The 15,863-nt window shown below is 41.0% G+C and overlaps 1 protein-coding gene across 8 annotated transcripts in view; it reads left to right on the top strand.

Moving 5' to 3' along the window:
* The window catches only part of GTDC1 (glycosyltransferase like domain containing 1), a 277,533-nt gene that overhangs the window by 203,858 nt on the left and 57,812 nt on the right, over positions 1-15,863 (top strand). The gene's annotated exons all lie outside the window — the stretch shown is intronic.

The following is a 15,863-nucleotide window of genomic DNA, read 5'->3' as shown; positions in this document are numbered from 1 at the left end:
TTCATAGTATAAATATGGAGAAAATGCACACTGTACAGACTGAGAAAACCAGAAAATCTGGCAGATAAAATGGCAGACATTCAGATTGACACTCAAAATGACTTTTAGTATGTTATGAAATTTCTATTATGTAGTTAGGATTGCATGAGTTTAATTAATTTTTAAGCCATTGTTATATCAACCAGGCATCTGTAACAATGTGCACCAAATTGACAGGATATATTATTTGCTGTCTCCTCAAGGTTTAAATTTCTTAACAATATTTATAAATAGGCATGGTAGAATTGGATTTTTATTTTTGATAATTTTGATGGATAATAATCTTTATTTTAAGGCATATTTTTAGATTTTTATCACTTATAATTTTTCACACTTGTGCAGACTTGTGAGTTTTTATAATATTTTCCAATTTTATCCATTTAAATTTTCATACTTGTTGAAATTATGAGTGGCCAGACAATAATTATTTAATGACAGTAGATGTTGAGATTCACAAAGGTAAAGCTTCATAACTGTGAAAGCTTAAATTGTGAACTTCACAAAGTAAATATACAACTATACAAAGTAAATATCCTTAAATCAAACTCTAAGAAGCGTTTTCTTATTTTGCCTATCCGTAAATTTCTATCATCATCAGTAGAAGTATTTTTTCTCCAGTTAAGATACAGGGTTGTGGGATTTGTTATAGGACAACCCCAGCAAAAAAAGACATAGCTTATTTATGGAACGTATTTTTGGCCAGTTTTCACAGCCCATACAAGGTGCCACTTTTGGGCAGAGAACTTAAAGTCCACTAAAGACTTCAAGCATATAGAAAGGGCAGAGATCATCTTGGAGGTGGCAGCAGGAAGAGAGGCAGGTCCCTCCATATGTTCCAATGCCAGAATGTCGTGTCTCCCCTGAGTGTGTTACCAAAGAAGGTGAAGAGGGAATATAGGCTTATCTGTCACCTGTACTTCCCCCAGGGCTCATCAGTAAAATGATTATGCTGAGTCTCCAGCTGTGTTCAGTGAGATACTTGTCATTTGATGCTATAGTAGCCATAGTTAGGGGAGTGTGGCTCTGGGTCATGTTGGTAAAATGCAACATCATGTCTGCATTCCAATTACTTCCAGTGCATCCCAGGATTTCAGTTTGAAGGCCACTACTATGTTGACAAAGTCACGTGCCGCTTTTGAAAGATGCAGCTCCCTGCTGGAGTGGGCAATAGTGCACCCTGTGAAACAGGATAGTCTCATGCACAATCTTGGTGGCTTCTTATGTGCAGGAAGATTAGGGACAACTGGGAGTACATGCTTCAGGCATTTCAGAACCTAGCTGAGAATCTCAGGATCCCACTTGCTACAGGAAAAAAAAGCAGAAGGCCTTGCCCCAAAATTTAACATATCTGGGCATTGAACTGGTCTGTTTGGGGTTTCTAGGTTTCCTATAGAGAAATTTGAATCAATCAGGGCACTGAGATGGGTTCTCAAAGGAGCAAAGAAAATTACTCAGAAGAAGCTATAGGTGGTCATGAGACACCTAAACTTACCAATGGAATGTGGCTTAAGCTGGGAACTGGGTGTCGGGACTCCTGTGATCTCTTCCTATTTTTGGCAATGACTCGTTACATGGCCTGGTCAAGTTCATTTATTCTCATTATCATTGAGTTTATCTATCTTTACAGTGCATTGGATAGTACGCAGAGGTTTTGTGAGGCTTCATTAATTAGGCTGTGATGGCTCCCAGTCAGGCATTTTGTGCTCTTCTGACGTCTGCCTCTGGACTGAGAAAACCCCACCACTTTATCAGAATGACAATGAAAATGACCGATGACTTAGAAGTGTGGGAAAGATTCTCTGAAGAGTTAAATGGGGGTTTCGATATGACATTCAGACTGGTTGCTCAAGATTGAGCTGCTGGTACTATCTGCTGCCTCAGCAGTTATAGGTTTGGGGGTTTACTTTCAAGGTGAGTGGTGTGGACAGAGGTGGCCAGAAAGCTGGATGTCTCAGGGTATTACAGGAAACATCACCTTCCTTGAGTGTTTCCTATACTGGTGGCAATAGAAAGAGAACTTTCAGAACAAGAGAGTCCGTTTCTGGCGTGGCAACCAACCCAGGGTCCTTATTGTAACTGGACAGTCAGCTAAGACTGCTCAGGTAATGAGACTGGTGAGAGCCTTCCTTTTACACTGGCTGTGGCTTAACATCCTTTTTCATACGATGCATGTCCCAGGAGTGGATAATGATGTTGCTGATGCTCTCTCGGTTCAGGATGATAGATTCTGGGAACTCGCCCTGCTGACCAGCAGGGGTCTGCAAGCAATGCCCCAACAACTCTGGGACTTTTGTTCATGACAACGGCGGGACTAGTCGAGGACTCGGTTGCCCCTCAGACTGAGGGCCTGTGTCAAGGCTGATTCCCCACTCTGGCACTTTTAGTGCAGAGCGTGGGGACCCACAAGGATTCTAAAAATTAGTACTGGTGACTACAGGCTTGTATTCAACTTCCAAGGTTACAGCTTTTCTCTGACCTTGGATGGGTAGATGCTGCCACCACTCAAGTGCAAAACCCTTTTGAGAACCCAGGAAGGCACATTTGGGAATTCCTTCCCGTGGGATAACCTCAAGCCCTTTCACTGCCCCCCTGCCCACCACGGGGTAAGAGCTGAGAAAGAAAACAAAGGAAATCAGCTGGTGCCACCAGCTAATTAAACAACATATGCACAAATCTCTTAGGGACACACAAATCCAGTCCTGTTCTTAAAAAAGGTAAATTTTATTAAAAACAAAAAGAAATAAAATACATCTGGAATTTAGGCTTTTTGCTATATTAAAAAAATATTACAAGGATTAAGCATCAAGTAGCTTTCTTGAGGTCCATTTTAAAGGTTACAAGCAAAACAAAAGCACCTGGGGTTAGCACAGAGGAGTCCACAAGCCATAAAGAAATAAAAGAGAAACCTAATCGCATCTTCCTAGACATTTCCTGATCTACAATGAGTAGTTTCTAGGTATGATCTGATGATTTTTCATACCTGGCCCAAAGCTTTTTACAGCATAGTTCCAGCCTGTCTCTGCTCTCCAGGAGAACAACAAAGACAGACAAAGGTGAAGTTCTTTCCCCTCCCCCCGCCCCCAATTTTTAAAAAGCTCTAGCCTTCCCATTGGCTCCTTTGGTCAGGTGCCCACTCCCTTCCTTTTACCTATGGACTTGTTAACCCTTTACAGGTAAAGCAAGTAGAGAGTAGCTACTAACAGGGATTTTATAGCTAATTGTGTGGCTGGATGTCCATAGAAGAGAGATATCCCTCTCCCCTTCATTTTTCACAGCCTGTAAGGCCAGTCATCAGAGCTCACTGAATTTAGGGCACAGGAAGGGCTTCATTGTGGGTGGCCCATATCCACACACAAACTGTCACAATATGTGGTGCCTTTGACCCACTGTGAGTGGGCTCCCTTCACTACTGCTGGCCGCCTAGAGAGCCCTGGCCGTAGGCAAGTTTCCCAGATCCATGTGGATATTTCCTAGTATGGAAACTCTTAAAAGCTGGTCCAGGTGGGGTGAGTGCCAAAGGGATGACAGGTTACCCCATAATAGTGGAAACCCTGTTGGAATTATCAAAGGTTCTGCACGGGGTTGTGACTGTGGGAGAGAGGCTGTTTTATTTATGAAAGCGTTTGTTGTTGCCACCTTTGGCGCTTTGAGAGTGAGTGAGCTGGTGCCTATGGCAGCTACGGACAGGTCCAGCATGCATTAAACGCAACAGATATGCAACTATCTGTCCTTCTGCTTCAGATACTCAAAAAAACCAGACCAGAAGGGAAGAGGGGCTTATGTGGTGTTGAGGGAATGTGCAGAGGGAGTCCTTGTGCCCTGTAAAGGCAATAAGAGCCTCACTAAAAATTTGATGCCTGCAGCCAGGCCAACTGTTCATACACGGTGATGGTAGCTTCCTAACAAGGTACCAGTTCAGCGCAGTATTGAGAAAAACCTTGCGCTACTGTAGTCTTGACTGAGTGCATTGGGTACTCATTGTTTCAGGATTGGGGCAGTGACATCAGCAGCTGGAAATCAGAGTGTTACAGGACTTATGTCTGCACCAAAGAAAAGATGGCAGGGAATGGCAAAATGTCACTACCCAAATGCCTTGGTTTGTTTCAGAAGCTACTCAGAGCGTATGCAGGTTTTGGATTTGCAGACACCCTGTAGTGCATTGGGCACACAAGAGGGCAGCAGCCAGGACAGCAGCCTGATCTCAGCTGGGCTTCAGGGCCAAAGCTGTTTATATTTAGAAGGGGCAGGCAGTGAAATCAGCTCATGCCACTTCTCCACTCACTGACAGTCAAGGGCTGGAAGCAGACTAGCTCATGTGGACAAGGCTAGAAAGAAAGTAAAAACGGGGGTCACCAAGATATTCCTTAAGAAAGGGGGGTTCAGTAATACAGCATAAGGACGTCCATTACAATTGGCTGGAAGTTTTCAGGGATGGTAGCATATATCTGTCAGATGGAGGTGCTGGCATATGATTATGGCATGTGCAGCCAAGGATTGGGCAGGTGTTGTGATTCCAGGTGGCATAGTGGGGTAGGGAGCAACCAAGCTAGTTGCTGGCACCCCCTTTGCTCAGTTTCAAGTGCAGTTAAGAAAATAACATGAACGTTTCTGTCATAAACAGATAGTTAAGGGTTAAGGTCTGTTTTACCTGTAAAGGGTTAACATGTAGTACCTGGTGACCACCTGACCAGAGGACCAATCAGAGATAAGATTTTTTCAAATCTCTGTGGAGGAAAGCCTTTGTCTGGGTGAGAACTGTTTTTGGATTTAACAGAGGACAGTCATGTCCCCAAGTTCTCCTGGAGTAGTTTCTACTAATTAATAGTGAGTATTAATTAGAAAGGCAAATTAGTCTTATGATTTGATTTCTATATTTGCAATTGTGTGTTTGCTAAAGGAAATGCTTTATTCCTGTTTGCTGATATTGCTTTTACTGAGAAAAGGGGGAGAGGGGATTCTCTCCCGAGATTGATAAGGTTATACCCTATGAGTGTCCAGCTTGGATTCATAGAGATTCTGTATTTTCTTTTGTTCTCTTAATAAATTCTTTTCTTTTCTTTGGACTTGGTTAATTCCTTCCCTTGGGGAAATTCAGGGGAAGGGGAGGGGGAAGTGGGCTGCTTCCCTGTGTGTGTGAGATTCAAGGCGTTTGAATCCAGGCACCTCTGTCTCCAGAGCAGGCTGGAGAGAGGGAGGAGGGGGGAGGTTCCTCCTCTGTGAATTGATCTGTGTTCCCAAGGGGGGAAACAGGGGTGTCCCGGCCCACGGAATTGACCGGGTGGTGGCAGCCGAAGGGGAGACCTACCCTAGGATTTTGGGGTGGGGGAAGACATGCGGGTCCTCACTTTGAAACCGCCCAGTTTCAAGTGAGGGTAGACTCCTGACAGTTTCCCAGAGGTAAAAGACCTGGGATTTTGGTGACGGACTTTGGGCTAGTGATAGAATGAGATCTTGTGGCCTTTGTGGGCTGAGGTCAGATCTTGAGGTCCTTGCGGGCCAAGGTCTCCACCCTGCACCCTCCGTTCCCATGTGGGTAGGGGGGAGGATGCTAGGACTCAGAGAGGGCTAAGTCCTGGGGGGTAGGCTGAGAAGAGCCTACCCCATGTTATGGGTTATATGGTAAGGAGCCCTGTAACCCTGACACTAGTTACAGGTTAGATGTGAAGGAGTCCTGTAACCCCCACAGTGGAACCAATTGAATGCCTCGTATAGGAGAGTATAGGTGATGGGCGAGTAGGGCCATTCCCCTGTGTTAATAAAAGTTGTGGCCTGCCGCTTAATTCCATGCATCTGTCTGTCCTCATTTTCCTGCTGTGTCCATATCAATGAGTTATGCATAAAGACTAAACATTTTCTATGATTTTAAACTTCAAGAAATATAGCAAAAATGCTAATACTTGTAAGCACTTTGCATAGTCTGATCTGAAAGGTTTCACATGTACAAAATTACCTAGTTTAAGGGAAAAAAAAAAAAGGGAAAATCCAGCCATACTAGAAGTAAAATGTTCTGGTTCCTTGTTGTTTTATTTTTGTGTATATAAGACATTCTAATAGAAACTACCTGCTGGATGGTGATTTCTCAGATTTCTTTGCTGGTGATCAAGGTGTAATGTAGTGGGCTGCAGGCAGTCTAAAGCAGTACTCAAATATGTGCAACTGGTCTGGAGCTGGGAGGTCAATCGGTATGAGAGGCATTCCAGGGCAATGGTTAGAGTTCACGCAGGCGTCAGTAGCCAGAAGATCCAATCCAAGGGGCCAGGTCAGCAGGTTAGGGAGGCAAGTTTGGGTGAGGTGGTAAGGCAGTCACGTGAGGCTGCAGAATAACATGTCAAGCTCAGGCTTGGCAGTGGTGCGGCAAGGTACTGTCAGGCAGCACAGCAGGGCAGCGACCAGCAGGCAATGGTCTGTTGCTCAGACAGCTTCCTCTTCCTGTTGGGTTCTTTATATAGTCCAGATTCCCAATGAGAATGCAGTCTGTCCAGCCAATCAGGAGCCTGGGGCATGGCTGCTGTGAGTCTGTAGGCCTTAGCATTAAGACTGTTGATCGGTGGTTGAATGTGCCACTGGGGTACAGCAGCAAAGGATGTTGTCTAGGGACCTGGCAGGCCTGAATACTGACTTGAAGTGTTTCCAGACAGTGCTCATAATCTTCATAAGCACTTATTTTAGAAGGTGCCTGGTTTTCTTTGTAATGTTTTATTAGCTTTCCAGCTCGCACAGTTGTATATTAGCACCAAGAATATGTTTGAACTGAAAATTCTTAGTTTTGTTCTGGTGCTGTATAGGTTTGATTTCCACATGTTGTTAAGTTCAGTAAGTACAATGGATATCTTTTCTATTCATGATGTCAGTTCCTTCTTAAGGGCTCCATTAGCCGATATGATGCTGCCAGGTAAGGTAAACTGTCTAACTTCCTTGATATTTTTGCCTTCTAATGTAATATTACTACTTGATGTCTGGATTCCATGGATGCTTATTTCAACATACCTAATTTTGAGTCCCATTTGGCCTGCTATTTTTACCAGCGTGTCTGTCTTTGTTTGTAATTTTTCAGGGGTGTCACTCAGTAGTGCAATATCATCAGCGAAGTCCAGATCTTCTAGATGTTTGCCATCTACACATGCTATACCAGTGCTTGTGTTGCTAATACACCTCTACCTCGATATAACGCTGTCCTTGGGAGCCAAAAAATCTTACCACGTTATAGGTGAAACCGTGTTATATTGAACTTGCTTTGATCCACCGGAGTGCACAGGCCCCCCACCCCCGGAGCACTGCTTTACCGCATTATATCCAAATTTGTGTTATATCAGGTGGCGTTATATCGAGGTAGCGGTGTACATTTCTTCATGATCTAGTGTATGGCAATGCCAACCCACAGTGGATATAAAATGCAGCCCTGTTTCATGCCAGTGTCTACATTGAACCACACTGTTGTCTGGCTGTTCCCCCTTATAGACCACTTCACATCTCTGTAGATGGTCTTGATGATGTTGATGACTTTAGCTGGGATTCCACAGAACTGAAGAATATTTCACAATGCAAGTCTGTGCAGGCTGTCAAATGCCTTTTGAAAATCAATTAAACTGATGAAGAGGGGAGCTTGCAATTCTATATATTCTTATATGCTGGTCCTTATCACAGAATATCATTGAAAATATCTTTTCTATACAGGATCTCTTGAGCCTGAATCCAGCCTATTTTTCTCTAAGCTGTGCATCCATTGACTCTTTCATCCTGTGTAGTGTCACACTGCCGAAGGCTGTTCCAACAATACAGAGTAGTGTAACTCCTTTCCAGTTGTTACAGTCAGTAAGATCACCCTTTTGGGGTATTCTGACAATGATTCAGTGTTTTCACTGGTAGAAGGGGGGTCTTTTTTCCAAACTTATTTGAACAGCTCCATCAGGTTCAGAGGGCGGTATCCAGTAGTTTTGGCATTTCTGCTGTAATTTGATCATCTCCTACTGCTTTGTAGATTGCAGCCTATATTCTGACATCTCTATCAGACTGATATTAATGTGAAATTGATCAGGTTCACGTGTTGCATCAAAATCTGGTGCTGAGGTGGGTCTGGGTCTATTGAGGATGTATTTGAAATGCTCTTCCCATCTGTTTTTCTGTACTGCCTCAGCTGTAAACATTTTTCCACCTTTGCTTTTTATTGGCCCATGTCCGATTTTAAAATTTCCACACAGGGTTTTTGTCATTTAGTAAACAGCACTGTGATTTCCTATCATAGCAGCAACTTCACCTTCAGCTGCTAGATCTTCAGCATATCCCCATCTCTCTTTCCTTGCATTGCTTTTTTTTGCTGCTTTGTCTGTTTTCTAATACAGCTTCTTTGCTTTTTCCAATAGTTCATTGGTCTTAGCATTCAGGATCTTTTAGTACATTTCTTTCCTCAGTAAGATGCCACGTCTCTTGGTTTATCCAAGTCTTGCTCTGTGTTGCTATCCAGCTGTCACTGCTTCAGCTTGAGTTGCATTGTCTCCGAGTGCTGCCCATTTTTCTTGCAACACAATTCAGTGAGTCTTTTGCCATGTTGGATGATGATTCACAACCCATGCTTCCCCATTGCTGTCTCCATACCTTGGTTGTCATATCTTAGTTTAGCATTAAAGTCTCAGAAGGAAGTGCTGAATATTTTGGGGGCATATAATCCAGATGCCAATACACAAACTCTCACATGAAACCAGTAAGTGGTAACCAACTGATATGGGAAAATGAAGGTGCCTGAAAGAGATCTTAAGAAGAAACCTGAGCAGGGAGGGAAGAATAGTTGATCTCAACATCTTACAGCAAATAGAAGCAGCAGCAAATGACAGAGAGGAATGGCAGAGACTGGTTTCTGCCCTGAGCACAAGCATTGGATAGGGAAAGATATAATGTAAAATATAAGACATTAGGGGAAGCATAAGTAGAAAGAAGTAAATACTTGAACTATAAATGATTCTTGAGGATTGTTATTAAGGATGAGAAAGGTTCTGAAATGTTTTATATTTTTGTCTCAACATGTAACTAAGCCCTTATTTTTATTTGAAGGTACCCTCCTGGCCTGGTTTTTGTTGTTTTTTAATCCAGGATCTGTTGTTCATCCAACAACTTCCTATCCATCTTTGCTATTTTATACTGTTTTCCTCTACCTGTCTTTGATGCTATTTCATGAATTTCAAAGAGGGATCTTGGCAAGTTTGGTGATCTCTAATGGATGAAAAAGTGACTTTAGTTGAATTTGTCTTGCACTTTACCAAGATCACTAACATGCAGTGCACTCTTGACACAGAGAACCACAAAAGTAATCAAGATTTTGAAAAATAGAAGTCAGCTTGGGCTTAGTAGAGACTGTTAGAACTGCTGAGATCCAATAATGGATAACTAGTTCTGATGAGTGCAAAACTATCCTTGAGTTGTGTCAGGGAAAGGGATCAGAAAAAGGATGGTGAATGAAAGCAGAGACGGCATCATCTGGCTCTTCTACAAGCTTAGTGTGAAGTGGGCAAATCATTTTATCTGCATCATATTTTTCATATCTGTAAAGTGAGGATAATAATATATTACCTCCTAGCGTTCTCAGGAGACTTAATTAATTAATGCTTGTAAAAATGTTTTGAGATCCTTGGCTGGACAGTGCTATAGAAATTCTGTACATTTTTGATGTTTGTTGAGATTCAACTAATCCCAGTCAGGTATCTACCGGAGAGCAGATTACACTTGGAGGGAGGCAGAAAGTATATCCGCATGTCATAAATTTGGAAGAGAAGGATTTCTGTGGATTTTGAGGAGAGATTGAGAAAGTTGGAGTGAAGAAGTTCTATAAAAATGTGTTAACATTTTCTACAGTAACTTCCATTATTAATCCACCACTATGTTTCTCCGGTTTACATGATCAGATAGACTAAGTTAGTAGATTTCCCTTTTTAATTTCAATTGATTTTTTTAAGCATCATGCAAAGCTTTAGCTGGTGGTCAGGAAAAAATTATGTCCACTACATCATTCCTATCATGTTGACAACATAGTTTATACTGTACATGATTTACAGTGGGCTATGTGGTCTTCCAAGAATTATAAACGTTATATCCAGGTACAACCTTTTAGACATAATGATATGTAGTGAAGCTTAAATGTCCATACTAGTCTGCAGCAAACATCTTTCAAAATAAGTCCAAACATGAATTATTTTACATGAGTACTATGGATTCCAATTATGACTATTCATGGGTCTGTGCCTACATCCTTTATCATGTCTCCACTGTTGTTAATAAAATACACAAAACTACTTTATGCCAAAACAATGGAAGTTAATGCAGATAACTTGTTCCAAAGTTAACATCAAATAAATCTTTTTTTTTCAAAAAACGCTTAAGTGAAATGGTGTTCTAAAACTTTTAAAAATTGTCAAAATGATGAACGCTCTGTGTGTAATACGAGCAAATACCACAGAATTGATTGCACACACATGTCTTACATAAAGGATGTTAAATAGTTTACTCTGAAGAGAAATTGGTGAAGTCTTATCTAATATAAAAAATTCTGTAATGACAGGTCAGATTTATGAGGCCTGAAAACTGGGGAAAAAAAAATCTTCAGAGCTGGGGCAGTGTATGATTGGAGAGGAGAGATTAAAATATTAGGAAGGTAGAGGAGGGTAAAATACAGAATACTTGGGCAGTCACGCCTCTCAGACTTCAATGAACTGTTTAAAAAAATTCTTTAACCAAATTATGTCATGGCCACATTGCTATGTAAACGTCATTTGGAAATTTTTTTTTTAATTTCCTCATATGGTTTTTACAGTAGTGTAAACAGGACCTAAAGTTGGTTTGTACCTCAACATTAATTGTGATTACAGTTTCAGTCAGAATTAAGCTGGGGATCATTTGAGTTTTGATTAATTGCTGGTAGTCACTGTTTCTACAGTACAAGTGAAAAAACTCAAAATGAGTGAGACGAGACAAAAAAAGCAATGATGGTCTTGTGGTTGAGGCATGATACTAGGAGTTGAGTGATCCAGGATCTGTTCAGATCACTGAAGCTGTCTGTCACTCAGTTTTTCTATATATAAAATGTGGATAATAATACTTACATCATAGAGATCCTGGAAAGATTAATTCATTAGAATATTCTACTGAAGGCACTGTATAAGTGAAAAATAAAAGTATTTAAAATTGTAAATTATATGGAATTTTTTTGTCAGTTTGTATTACTTCAATATTAATATTCCATATTTCTGAAGTAAAGGAACATAAGTAAATGGGGATCTAAAATAAGACATGTATTAGAGCCATCATCAACATTTTCAGACTTAATTACCTAAATTTAGGCACCCAACTCCTTATTTAGACATCTAAATAAGTACCCTGATATTCAGAAGTGCTGAGCAACCACAAGTCCCCTTGATTTAATCTTTTTGAGTTTTGGAGACTAGCTCAAACACATGGGCATGGAAAATGGTAAGATTATGGAGCGGCACAAATGACACTTATTTGGGGAGCACCATCACTACTTGGACCTTTTTATGACACCTCAAAAATAATGCCATTAAGAACTATATCAGGCAATTCTAGATCTATTCTATTCTATCTATGTTCTCATATTGTGCTTACTACAGTCATATCTGAGCGCCTTCCAGTAGCGCATTATGCAACATGACTCCACATCTGTAACATGTTGTTTGTTCTCTCATCCTCTCCCCAAAGGGAGAAGTGTGCAAGGGAGTGTCTTACTTTGGTAGACGTTTGGAGGGTTGTTTTTTGTTGTTGTTTTGTACACATATACATTGTTATATGTTTGTTAGAGAAGGCAAGGTCAAAGACATGTGCCTTGTACTTGAAGCAGAAAGTGGTGAGGTTCGTGATGGTCCTTAGTTCTTGAGGAAGTTCACTCCACAATCTCAGACTGCCCCCAGAGAAAGTGCTATCTACCAAACAGATGAGCTTTACTCTTATTGTAGAGAGTGCCATTGTGGCAGAGGAGAGCATAGTTACGATCTTAGTCCCAAAGCTTTAGACTGTCTTTTAGATATCCTGGGCCCAGGCTATTGAAATATAAAAATAAGGACCAAGACCTTTAACTTGATTTGAAATTCAGTGGTAAGCCAGGGTAGACAGTAGAAGACAGGTTAGATGTGCTCACGGTACCCTGTGTTGCTGAGATTTGCTGCAGCATTCTGATCTAGTTAGAGTTTCCTAAGTACTGAAGGCTTCATGCCCAGGTATATTTCATTCCAGCCAAAGGTGATGAAGGCATGAATAATTGAGACCAAGTGTTCGTCCTCCAGGATGGAACAGAGTCTTCTAGTCAAGTGGAGATTGTAGAAAGCATTATTCACAGATGCTACTCAGCATCACTGAGAAATCTGGGAGTATTCCTAGTCTACAGACTGAATTAACCAACTGTGGGTGTGTATCTGCTGCCCAAGGAAACTGCGCTGTGGCTGCAAACTCCTCAAAATATTTTCCTCGGCCCACCAGCATCACAATCTCAGTCTTGCTTGGGTTGATCTTCAACCAGCTATACTTCATCCATGAGTTTATCTCATCCAGACACTGAGCTATCTTGGTGGGAGGGGTATGGTCATCTGTGATGACCGCTGACCCTTTCACCTAGTGGTTTCATGTAGATGTTGGAAGGGATCAGAGAGATGATCCTTGTGAAACTACACAAGTGTGGGGTCTAGTGGTGAAAGTGCAGTTTCCCATCACTACTTGTTGGGTAGCTGATGGGAAGCACTCAAACCATTTCAGAATATGTCTACATTTTGAGTTGGAGGTGTAATTTCCAGTTTGTGGAGACATACCTGTGCTAACTCTAATGGAGCTACCACACTAAAAATAGAAATGTAGCCACGGTGGCATGAGTGATGGGATGGGCCAGTCATTTGTGTATGTACCTAGCATCTTGGATGGGATTGTACTCAGGGCAGCTAGCCCCTCCTGCTGCTCATGCTCCCATGGCTACGCTTCTATTTTTAGTGTGCTAGATTGATCAGAGCTAGCACAGGCATGTCTCCTCCAGCTGCAAATTACATCTCCTGCACAAAGTGTCACCATACACTTAGTGCATTCTGTAGACCCCAGCCACTTCTTTCAGGTCTGACAGCAGAATCTCATGGTCAGTTGTGTGGAGTGCTGCAGAGAGGGCTAGGAGGATGAGAATGTCTGCGGGTCCTCTCTCCATTGACAGGAGAAGATCATCTGTCAGTGCCACTAAAGCAGTTTCAGTTCTATGTCCTGGTCTGAATCCGGATTGTGCTGGGTCTAGAATGTTAGCTTGTGTTAGATAATATCTATCATAATATTATTAGTGTGAAATTTAGGCAAATAATACTTTGATGAGCACATTTGTTCAGAGTAGCTAATATAGTTGCAGTATGTTAGGTTAGCCATTGGTAAGATGCAACTTTTTTATATAGACATTGCTCCATAAAGTGCATGGGAATTTTGATTTACTAAAAACATTTGGTAAGATTCTACATTAACATTTACTGGTAATAGTAAGCAGTACTGATATGAGAATGAAATAGTTCTTTTTGAAAGTGGTAAATAAATGGGATTGTCTACTTCATCTAAATGGAAAGAGTTTCTCTCTGAGATTGGTTTGGAAACCTCTGTTTATAATATGTGTAATTGATTTGGATGAGGATATTGAATGTTAAATATCAAAATTTGATGATTATATCAACAGGATAAATATAACAAATAATGGGGAACACTCTACCTAAATTCAAAAGAATCTGGATCATTTAAATGACGGGGTCAGTAAGTGGAAGGTACAGCTTAATATCGTTAAATGTAAAATAATATGTTTGGGGGTAACAACCCAAAATAGGGAGTACAGATTAAACAGAATAGTTGTGTAGTATTACTGACTACAAAAAGAAACTGAGGGGTTATTGCAGACAAATCCTCAAAGCAATTAGTCTAGTGTACGACTGCAGTAAACTTCTGACTGCAGTATGGGTAGAATTTTGGTATAATTTCAGAGCCATTTATTTTCCTTTAAAGAGACTGCATTACAGGGTAACCTGGATGAGTCCAGGGTTTGGATATTTGTTTTGACAAAAGGCTAAAGAAGTAGTTTATTCTCAATTCAGAAATGAAGGTTTCAGTGTGATTGATTAAAAGTCTGAAGAATTGTGGAAGGAGTTGGTAAAATAGAGCAAGTGTTCATTCTGGTAAAACAGTTCAATAACCAGGCCACACAGTCAAAACATTTGGAAATTAAAGGAAACTGGGAATTCAGACTTATTTATCTTAAATAGTACTAACATGAAATGTGTCGCCAGAGAAGGCCACAGAAACAAATAATGTTTAAGTAACTAACCGTAAGATACAGATATATATTTATGAAAGAGAAGATTTTGCAGGACCCAGTGACAGAGCTGTGCAGTCAATTTGATAATGAACTTAAAAGAGACAAGCTGATTGAATGAAGTGACCTTTTCCTCTCTCAGCATTTCCTGATGATGGCCCATAATTCACAACTACTTAAAAAACAAATAGCAAAATTACACAGCATAAAATGTCACTTTTCAAATAGTACTAAGTGAGCACTGTGTCCTGCATATAACTATTAAAATTTATCCTGTTGTTGAGAGGCTTTCAGCAGGTGACGAGAGGTGTAATCTGAACACATAACTGGAAGCCAGAAACTCCTGAATTGTAAGACTGTCTCTGTGACCTTGGCAAAGTCACTTAATCTCTTTACTTCTGTTTTCTTAGCTGTAAATGAGAATGTGGTGATTTTTCAGACATGCTGCCTAGTAGGGAGAGTCCGGGCAGATTCCTCCAGCTTGAGAGTGGATCTTATGGTGTCTGCTTTAGAAAGAGTATGTGCTTCTGAGCACCTTGGTTTATAAGGCAACAGACATGTCTGGCCTTTGTCTACTGCTGCTGCAGTTGCTAAAGGGAGCCAGCAGGGGCACTGCAGTTTGAGGTGTATACACTGTTTACTAATACACCTCTACCCCGATATAACGTGACCCGATATAATACAAATTTGGATATAACACGGTAAAGCAGTGCTCCGGGGGGGGAGGGGGACTGCATGCTCCAGTGGATCAAAGCAAGTTCGATATAACTTGGTTTCACCTATAACGCGGTAAGATTTTTTGGCTCCTGAGGACAGCGTTATAGCGGGGAAGAGGTGTATGTACTGTTCCAAATATAATTTTCTAACTCAGTAGGTGTCTTGTTGCTGAGCCCCACTCATTTTACAAGTGTGGGAACAGATTCCTATACCTTGTGTCATGGTAAGAATGATCTGTATCCTTATTTTAGATGTCAGCCAGGTTAAATAGGAAGTACACTTCAACCTACCTCATGTTATAGACCAAATGCACAACTAAATCCTAAGATTTTTTAATGTATTTGTGTATTATTTTGTGATAATACATTTTTAACAGAGATCTATTTGGGTCAAATGATTAGTAATGAGATAAGGAGACTTTCAGATTTGGCCCGTGTTCAGATTTGGCCCAGGTTATTAGTGAATGAAAGCTGACATAGGGCAGCTGTTCACTGACCTATAAGAAGTGACTTGCTGGTCTCAGTCTAGTTTCTAAGAGACAGGTGTTCACGTGATAGTAAAATCACCACTGCATTTGGCACTTATTAGCGATTTTATTGTAGTCTCTGCAAAAAGACCAAAAAATTAATGGCTATGGAAACAGAACCACCTTCTTACCTCTTCGAGATTTTCCTCCATTTCAAATTGGAAGCAAATGGTCTGCAAGTGGTGTCGGATCCTGTCGTCAATGTCCGTGCTATAGTTGTATTGTGGTTTAATGGAGGCACTCAGGTTGTAGGCCTGTGAGTCTGCC

Source organism: Mauremys mutica, chromosome 10 (genome assembly GCF_020497125.1).
Source record: "Mauremys mutica isolate MM-2020 ecotype Southern chromosome 10, ASM2049712v1, whole genome shotgun sequence".
NCBI lineage: Eukaryota > Metazoa > Chordata > Testudines > Geoemydidae > Mauremys > Mauremys mutica.
This window is presented reverse-complemented; position numbering and strand designations above follow the sequence as displayed.